Genomic DNA, 7,556 nt, shown 5'->3' on the forward strand with positions numbered 1-7,556 from the left:
CTTATAAACCACTCTGTCTATGGTACTTTGTTAAAGCAGCCGGAACTAAGACACAGACAGAAAGGTGCTTACTGATTTGATCTTGTAAGTAAGTGGCAGTATTTTGAGCTACTTAGGGCAGAAGAGAGTGTCCTGTGAGTTGAGGGAAGAATAAGATGTAATAAAGTAGAAATGGTGTACAGATTACTTTTTCAAAAAGCTTGATTGTGAAGGCAGGAAAGAGAATGGGAGCTAGGAGGAAGGCTCAGATTAAAGATGTGTGTGGGTAGTTAGTTGGGAGAGATCAGACTAACTCAAGTACTTTATATGGTGTATGGAAAGATCCAGTAATAACCATATAATTTATCATCCACTTTAGAGTTTTTTGAGAAAAAGGACACCAGACAAGTGTTAATTGGATAGATGCCAGGACACCTGGGACTTGTAATAAACACGGATCTGTGCTGTGCTATGCTTAGTCACTCAGTCCTGTCCGACTCTTTGTGACCCCTTGGACTGTAGCCCGCCAGGCTCCCCTGTCCATGGGGATTCTCCAGGCAAGAATACTGGAGTGAGTTGTTATGCCCTCCTCCAGGAGATCTGCCCAACCCAGGGATTGAATCCAGGTCTCCAACATCGCAGGTGGATTCTTTACCATCTGAATCACCAGGGAAGCCCAAGAATACTGGAAGTGAAGTGAAGTGAAGTCTCTCAGTCGTGTCCGACTCTTTGCAACCCCATGGACTGTAGCTCACCAGGTTCCTCTGTCCTTGGGATTTTCTAGGCAAGAATACTGGAGTGGGTTGCCAGTTCCTTCTCCAGGAGATCTTCCCGACCCAGGGATTGAACCCGGGCCTCCCGCACTGTAGGCAGACGCTTTACCGTCTGAGCCACCAGGGAAGTTTCCCAAGCTTATCCCTTCTGCAGCGGATCTTACCGACCCAGGAATCGAACCGGGGTCGCCTGCATTGCAGGCGGATTCTTCACCAGCTGAACTACCAGGGACGTATAACTCCACCCAAAGTTCGGGTTCTCTATTCAAGGCAGTCCTCTGTGCACTTGGCAGCCCAAAGTTCGGGTTCTCTATTCAAGGCAGTCCTCTGTGCACTTGGCAGTTGCTTGCATTTTCTACCGGTAGGTGGCAGTAAAGAGCTTACAGGTTAAAAATTTTTTTTTTTTTGAAAAGGCAACTAAGTTTTGGTAAAGGTTACTTTAGTCCCAGGCATATGCTCCAAACAGGAGATTTCAAACTGGATTTTACTTCAGGTAAATTGATTTTACCTTTTTATGAAAAGAAACATCTCTATCAACTCTCAAAGAGGAAATAATATTTGAGCAATTATAAAATACGTTAGTTGTGTTTTCTTAGTGAGTCATTTGACATTTAAAATACGAACTACTCTCTTTCTCCTAATACAGAGTAATTTCTATCAATGCCACCAGTTCCATTCAGTACATGCAGTGCTATATGAATACATTTCTTATTTGTACATATAAATTTTTAGTCAAATCCAATTTTGATAGATCTTGGGGGACCTGGCTATTGAGAGACTACAAATATTTCAAAATGATTACATGATACCAAAATTACTTTTATCAAAGATAAGACAAGAGATGGCCAAAAATTAAACATTTTAGAAGTTGAAAATGATAAACTGAAAGAGCACACATTATTTAAGCCCTCTTGCCAGAATTTAAGACTTAAAATTCAGAAAAAAATTGTAAGAGAAAAAGACAGAATTAGAATATTCTTTGCAGGCCCATCAAAGCTGAGTTCAAAACCCAGATTCGTATTTGTGAGTTATGTGACCTTGAGCAAGGAAAATACATAACCTCTTCAGGTCTCAGATTCCTAATCTGTGAAATGAGACTCACAGGGAATACTTTGAACATTAAATTGTTTTGAACGTGAAATAAGAAAACATATGGGTGGACCTTCCAGGCGGTACAGTGGATAAGAAGCTGCCTGCCATTGCAGAGGACACGGGTTCCATCCCTGGTCTGGGAAGATTCCGTGTGCTGGGGAGCCGCAACCACCGGAGGCCTCGCACTTAGAGCCTGCGCTCTGCAACAAGGGAAGCCCCGGCAGTGAGAAGGCCACGCGCCACAACCAGAGAGGAGCGCCTGCTCGCCACAGCTAGAGAAGGCTCTCACGCAGTAACGAAGACCCAGTGCAGCCAAAACTAATAAAAGAAATAGATTAGTTAATTAATGAAAAAGAAAAAATATGGGTAAAGTTGATAAATATGTTTTCCTGCTCTCCTGTAAACATGAAGACAGCTAGACTAAAATATGGCTATTACAACTTTAACTCTTAGAAAATATATCACAAAGATTAAGAAAATGAAATTCTAACAGTTGCTTTAAAACAAGACAACAAACAACAAAACCCCCAAAGGACTGGACATAACTTTTTTTTTTTCAACTTTACAACTCAATCCCAATTATTTAGTAAGTTTCCTACAAGGGAATATGGGGACAAAAATTTGCAACGTTTGGATTAGGGCCAGAATTCAAACACCTAGTGGTGAGTCCTCTGCCTTTTTAAACTTAATGAATTGTATTGCTGTCATGTCCTCCACTTCCTCTTCAGCTTCATGGAAATGCTAAATGCCATCCACAATATCAACCATATCGAATTTCACGGGTGGTGGTCTCAGTACTGGAGGGGTCTACCTCACACCAATGCCCTGTTAACATTAGAGGTCATGGATGTTGAGATGTATCCTTTGGCCAGTCTGGAATTGGCAAATCCAGAGTCACTAATGGCTTTGACAACGAATAAGAAATGTCTGCTGTCTCTGCAAGACTCCCCAAAATGCCCTTATTCTAGGAAATTCTACTGGCTTCACTTCATCTCATCACGCAGGCATCTTACCATCTCACATCATCACAAGCAGAAGAATGGTGAGTATACTACAATAAGATACTTTGAGGGGAGTTCCCCAGTGGTCCAGTGACTAAGACTTCACGCTCCCAATGCAGGGGGTCTGGGTTTGATCCCCGGTCAGGGAACTACATCCCTCATAATGCACCCAAGAGTTCAAATGCCACAGTGAAGATGGAAGATCTCGAATGCCATAACTAAGACCCAGCACAGGTAAATAAATAACAATAGTTTTTAAAAAAGATATTTTGAGAGACCACATTTCTATAACTTTTATGACAGTATATGGTTATAATCATTCTATTTTACATTGGTTGCATTTGTTAATGTCTTACTGTGCCTAATTTACAAGTTAAACTTTATCATAAGGATGTATGTCTAGGAAAAAATAAAGTGTATATAGGGTTTGGTACTAGCTGTGGCTTCAGGGTGCCGAAATTGGGGGTCTTGGAACATAATCCCCCTTGGATAAGGGGGGCTATTGTCCATATTTCTCAAATTACAAAATAACTTAATACCCTTTGAGTGACTTGGGTTTTATGTACAAAAGAAGACATTCATTTGTACTCTTCCGTGCCCTGATTTTTTTCATCTTGTTCGTCCTTGTTCATTTGCTACCTAGAGATATGTGAGAAATCTTGCTTTTAGGAGATCAAAGAAAAAAGTTTTTCTCCCATACCTTTGTGTTCTGTTTAGGTTAAAAATCAACATTGTTTTTCTATCTGCCTAAGGCACACTATTAAAATTACTTCAAAGCTTCTTGACCAAAATCTGTGCAGAGAAGCCTTATGGCAAATTGCAGTGTGATAATTTTGTAAGAAATGAATTTCAAATGCTAGGAGGGAGGATAGTACTGGGTTTCCAAAATGACAGACATTACATTAATTCAGCAAGCATATCTTAGAGGCATTCTGAGTCAGAGGACAGGATGATATTTTGATCTCAAAAGATAAAAGGGTAATTCCAAATAGCTAATTATGCATGGGGGTTCATTATCCGCATTGGCATAACTATTAGGGTGAATTTCGTCTGTTTCAGTGGTGCCTGATCCCATCTTACACACTGTTAAACAGTTTTTCCTTCTGATTTATACACAATGAGGTGAAGATCTCTTTCCCCTGATGACTAGTGTTGGGGTACAAAACCTATAATTACCTTCCGTGGAGACGGCAATCAGATGCTCTGGCGACATCATCTGATCTCTATAAAGGATTTGGCAGTGCAAGTGGGGTTTCTCGTGAAGTCAGAAGACCTGGTTTGGAATCCTAAATCTGTCACTTACTAAAATTATAACTTCAGATGAGTTACTTCATTCTCTGAGCCTCAGTTGCCTTGTCTGTAGGATGCGGCAAAGAATGCCTACTTCATAGGACGTTTGAAAAAGTAAATATAATACTATATGTGAAAACGCTGTGCAGGTGCCTAGAAATGTTGGTTTCCTTTCTTCTAGGAGGCTAGGGAAACACAGAGGGTAGAGAGCTGTATCAGTCAGTGACTGCTGCGTAAGAAACCACACCAAAGCTCAGGGTTCACTCTTGTTCATGTATCTGTAAGTCAGCAGGGGTGACAGCTGTAGACTGTGAATTGGATGGGGTGGCTCTACCTTGCTTGCCTGGTCCTGGGGTTCATGCTGAAGGGACAGCCACTACCAGTCCTTTTTTATGGCAGAGTCAGAAGCACAGGTGAGGTTTCTTAAGGTTGAGGTACAGATGTTATGTCACTGCCTCCCACAGGCCACGCCCAGTGTGTATTGAAATACACGCCACCTCCAGCAGGGGGAGCTATGAAGCCACACACAATGGGCATGGATGCAGGGAGGGTGAGAACTCGGAAAAACAAGTAACTTCTCAGAGAAGCAAGAACAGCCCCCATACCTCCTGGATCAGTCAAGGTCAGGCTAATCAAATGCCCTTGTTCCCTACGAGCGAAGGGATCGGAGTGGGGGAGTGGTCCAAAGAGAGAGTGGTCTGAAGGCGTCAGCCACTCCTCATTTGCCAAGCTGTAAACAGTGGGACAGTGAGATTGACAGGCACAGAGGCCTCTGCAATGTCAGATGAACTGCTTGGTCTAAGTCTAAAAATAGACAAATGACGATGATGAAAATCACTTCTCTGCTATAACAACCATTTATCAAATGGCATTACAGAGGTCGATGGTGAATATCTGCTCCCTGAATTAATGGATGCACACGGATTCTCTTCTCTTTGATCTGGTATCAAAGAGGACAGAAAGGAGTCCCCCGACGGCTCACTTTACACTCCAGGAGGAGCTCTGATAGATCCAAGGGAAGATGGAAGCCTCTGGAGGACACATGCCAGTACGCTCCCGGGGAAGGAGTGTTGGGCGGGAGGAGGGAGAGGGCCACTGTTCTCTTCCTCTACTTGGGCTTCTCTTGAGCTGCCACGAGTTTGGAGGGACAAGGACGGGCTGGGGAGCCTTCTGCTTAGGAGAAGTTGGACCACTGAAGGCAAATAGGATCATGGTTAAGCCCAAGAGAAGGAAGGCTTGATGCCTAGGCCTGCCTCTGCTCCTTCCTCCACAAACACTGACCCAGCCATCTGCTGTATAAAAGGCACTCAGTTGAAAGACTAGCAAGGCAAAGACTAATGGAGAGATGGACTAATAAACAATCACAGGGACTTCCCTGCTGGCCCAGTGGCTAAGACTCCATGCTCTCAATGCAGGGGGTCCAGGTTCGATCCCTGGTTGGGAAACTAGATCCTACATGCAGCAACTAAGAGTCTGCATGCCACAATTAAGAGAGACCACATGCTTCAACTAAGACCTGGTGCAGCCAAATAAATAATAAACCCAAGCAAACAAACAACAGTCACAAAATACTGTGATTAGCACCAGAGGTAAAAGGAAACCCAGGTGCTGTTGGAATACACCAACCTTGGAAAAGTTAAGGAAGGCCTTGCAGAGGAGGTGTGATTCCTGAAATTGGTATGAGAGTTCAGTCCAAGTTCTAGGTCATCAGAGGAAAAGGTGGAATGTTTTGTGGAGTTTGCAAGCACAGCTTAGGCACACCAGAAATGAGAAAGTGATAAGACAGAAACTCAAATAGGAAAGAGAACAGGGACTCAGTTGTAATACTGCCTGTGTATATGTCTGGCAAGGTTTAACTCCTTTTCGGTCATTTAACAAATATTATGTGTCTGAATCCAGCAAAGTGTAAGGTAGACATGGCTCTGCCTTCATGGAGGAAAGGACAATCAACCTGTGAGCCTACAGGAAGGGGGTGTAACCATGTAAGGAGCATGAGGAAAGGCTGGCAGAGGAAGGAGATAGCCTGATGAAGCCAGGGCAAGGGAGGAGCATCCCAGAAATACAGATGTTTAAAGTATTACAGAACTTCCCTGGTGGTCCAATGGTTAAGAATCCACCTGACAATGTGGGGGACACCGGTTCAACCCCTGGTCCAAGATGATCCCACATGCTGAGGGGCAACTAAGTCTATAATCTGCAACAGAGAAGTCAGCACAACGAGAAGCCTACGCACCACCACTGGAGAGTAGCCCCTGCTTGCCACAACCAGAGAAAGCCCATGCACAGCAGTGAAGACCCAACACAGCCAAAAATAAATAAATGCTAATTTTTTTAGAATATTGTAAAAAATCATTAAACTGTAAAAAAAAATAAGTATTACATAAGGAAATTCAATTCTGCTGTATAGAAAACAAGAAAAACAACTGGGATGGATAACAAGCAATGAACTTGTGACACAGAGGTGAAAATTATATAATGTTTTAAGTAATCAATCTGTAAGACATGTCAAAGATAGAATAAACAAAGCACATGTGTGCTAAGTATAAGTAAAAAGGATGGAGCAAAGGAGAGTGTCAGTGCTACACAGAAGGGCTGGGAACACCAACGCAGACCTCACATATTCATAAGACATGAGTCCTGCCGCCTCCAGGTTGATGGCGATGCCATTCCTGCCCTGGCCATACCTGGTGTCATCTACACTGCCCTGCGTATGCAGCTCACCCCAAATGCAGGTGAAAGGCCTGGAGGATGATCAGGCTGTTGGTGAGCCCCTCTGGCTGGGGGTGCTGCCCTGAGGCTCTCTGATAGGGAAGGGTGTATTGGCTCCGGGCACCTTTCATCTGCCAAGCCCTGCTGTCCAATCCCTACTCTGGTCCTCGTAACTATATCATCAGTGAGGAAGCTGGTGTGGCAGGGGGAGGAACAAGACAACCAAACATGCAGAACTCAAGAGTTCTGCTCTGCCTGCACCCCATTCTGAGTGTGCTGACCTGCCCCTACCTTCCCCCTCACTTCTTCCTGAGTCTTTTAACAACTTGTCGACTAGAGATGTATTAACACGTCTTGACTGGAGACGCACCAATATTCACTTACATAACGAATTGCTGGCCACAGGCATTAGTTTCTGCAAAATCCCCCAGTCAATAATGTGTTAGGTCGATCTGTTAACCCACGCGATGCAAGCTCCTTAATGTGCTGTGTGAGGCTTTCTGTTCTGTGGCTTCCATGTTGTCTGCATGGTGTTGACCACCGTGTCAGAATCATCTCCTGAGTCACATCGTGCTTTGCGAGTTTCTTTCACAGATCAGCAACCTGAGGGTGAAGGGCACCTTAAAATTAAGATGTGTTTATCCAAGATTGGGGTTCCACCAGGAGGGCTCAAAGAAAACAGGGTAAGGGGAGCTAGGGAGTTGGCAAGATG

Source organism: Giraffa tippelskirchi, chromosome 2, assembly GCF_054371585.1.
Source record: "Giraffa tippelskirchi isolate mGirTip1 chromosome 2, T2T-mGirTip1v1.2.pri, whole genome shotgun sequence".
Taxonomy (NCBI): domain Eukaryota; kingdom Metazoa; phylum Chordata; class Mammalia; order Artiodactyla; family Giraffidae; genus Giraffa; species Giraffa tippelskirchi.